At 36.1% G+C, this 2,282-nt stretch overlaps 1 long non-coding RNA gene across 1 annotated transcript; it reads right to left on the reverse strand.

Annotated features, from left to right (window-relative positions):
- Positions 1-6: 6 nt before the first annotated feature.
- LOC106126079 (uncharacterized) lies at positions 7-2,274 on the reverse strand. Its single transcript, XR_001228312.1, has 3 exons — positions 2,148-2,274; positions 1,586-1,754; positions 7-1,248 (listed from the first exon to the last, which is right to left on the reverse strand). It is a non-coding gene; the product is annotated as an uncharacterized LOC106126079 (long non-coding RNA).
- Positions 2,275-2,282: the final 8 nt, after the last annotated feature.

Below are 2,282 nucleotides of genomic sequence, written 5' to 3' on the forward strand. Positions count from 1 at the left end.
ATCTGAATATTGAAAAATTCCAAGCTCGCCATGTTTAAAACGATTATCTATATAAAATAATGAAACTGTATGTATGTATGCACATACATGCATTCGTAGGTACATAAATGAAGATTGATAGCTTCATGGACGCCAGAGAATGAAAGCTGGACGATAATCGATTTTAAAGGTTCACGTACATTGGTCCACTCGGACGCAATGCATGGATTAAACGGATTTGCTCTGTCTTGATGCGGGTTGCGTGGATAATGGATACAGCCCTATGTAAAATATACAAATTAAAATCCATTGCGGACCGTGCGTGTGGTGCGTCCGGCGATCAATAGACGCGTACCTTTAATTTTTGCAAATTATTAAATGTCTAAATCATTTACTTCCAAAGTTGCTTATGAATAGTGTTGGAAGTGTTTTTATCGATAAGAGATAATATTTACAAAATATTTTCTCATTTTGGTAAGTTTTTAAATCGATTTAATAAATCGGTAAATCCATTGTTGAATGTCAAAATGTCGACACAAAGCTAAAATTTATCTAGAACAATTATTTTAAAACATTCAATGCCACTATTTCACGTACAATTTAAGTAAACTTGCTGAATGTGCTGGTGGCATAGAATGTGTTTTATTGATAATTTCAACTTTGGTGAATTTCCAGTCTTAAATAATCATATTAATGCATCGATATTTTAAACATTTTATACTGAATGATAACATACTGGGAACTTTTGACTTTTTGAAAAATTATTCTATTTTGTACCTTGTTGCTTTAGCATACGGTTTATAATAGAATGGACAGATTTATTCAAAAAGAATCAACCTTATTAGAAATATAGGTGATTAATTTAATCTGAATATTAAAAAAAATAAAAAGCACACGATACTTGAGTTGGCACGTCAGGCAGATCAGTCCACAAGTTCCTGAAGTGCCAAATCAATGTACATTGCTACAGTGTGATCATTAATTCCCAGTAACCGTGATGTTTGATTGTCGTGGACATTATTTATACCTATTTTTGTCTTTGTTTTTTCAATGAGAAATTGAGAGATGACATGATTTTATAAACTAAGTAAACAAGTATACTTGGACTGTTGAAACTGTCAATACGAATTTTTTTTCCGATGCATGGCCGTTGTTGTTCTTCCCATTTATCAAGCGATGTAATAAGTCCATAGCCGAGTCTAGCCATTAGTGATGTCTTTGTGCCTTCGTTATCGATGCACTGTCCTACGTATAGTTCTATACGCGGATCTGTAATAAAAAAAATGGTTAAAGTTGACATTCCATTAAATTCGATTCCTAAGTAAACAACAGTGGGTTTCTGACACCAAAATCCCCGGTTCAAATATATTTTATACAGAAATTTGGTCTCCAGTCTTCTGAAAAACCAAGGGTAAATTGCATAATTCTGAATAGTAAAAAATTCCGTTTTTTAATGGTCCTCTTATAAGTCGATAAATAAAAAAGTTGACATCTTAATTTAAATATCCTTTTATTTAAATCGATTTACTTTGAACTTTGGCAAATTTCCTTAGTGTCAGTGTAGTGTGAGAGAAAGAGAGAGATAAATAAGATAGGAAATACTTACGTGTGTGTGTGTTGTGTGTTGTGGTATGGGCTGGGATGAGATTCAGTCGAGGTTGTCCTGGAAGATGAGGCGCACGTATCCGGGTGAGCCCTGCAGCGGGGCGGCGCAGAAGGGACAGATCGCGTGGAAGCCGTTCGTGCCGTGCGGGATGTCCACACTCGCCCAGTACCTACACAACACATATTGCTATTAAACCTCAATAAAATTATCTAAATATTACTAAAAGTGCTAACAATATTAGAGCAAGCAATTTTAATTCCTACTATTATTTAGATGGATGAATATTTGTTTTTTAATTTGTCTAAAATAACTAAACCGATTTTGCTAAAATTTTTCATAGATTTAGAACATAGCCTGGAAGAACACATAGGCTAATAATCAGTTTTTCTTTCATTTGACTGATAATATAAACAAGAACGTAATGAGATTCGATGGCTAAAATATGACCGAGGAAAGTATGGATGGATCTTATGAAAGAGGATATCCTTAAGAAGGGAGTGAATTTAGATACCAGCAGGAAAGAGGACGAGCTGATGATGATGAAAAAGTAGAAGAGCCATACTTGACGGTCCTCTCGGAGGCCATGTGTCCGCAGGGGTTGAATGCGTATGTGGGCGGGCCGGAGTCGACGTAGAATGCGGGCTCGATGCCCATACAGACGCGCACCACGGGGCCCGCCGTCAGGCACATCGGGCAT

The sequence above is a fragment of the Papilio xuthus genome, unplaced genomic scaffold (assembly GCF_000836235.2).
Source record: "Papilio xuthus unplaced genomic scaffold, Pxut_1.1 DF825130.1, whole genome shotgun sequence".
Lineage (NCBI taxonomy): Eukaryota > Metazoa > Arthropoda > Insecta > Lepidoptera > Papilionidae > Papilio > Papilio xuthus.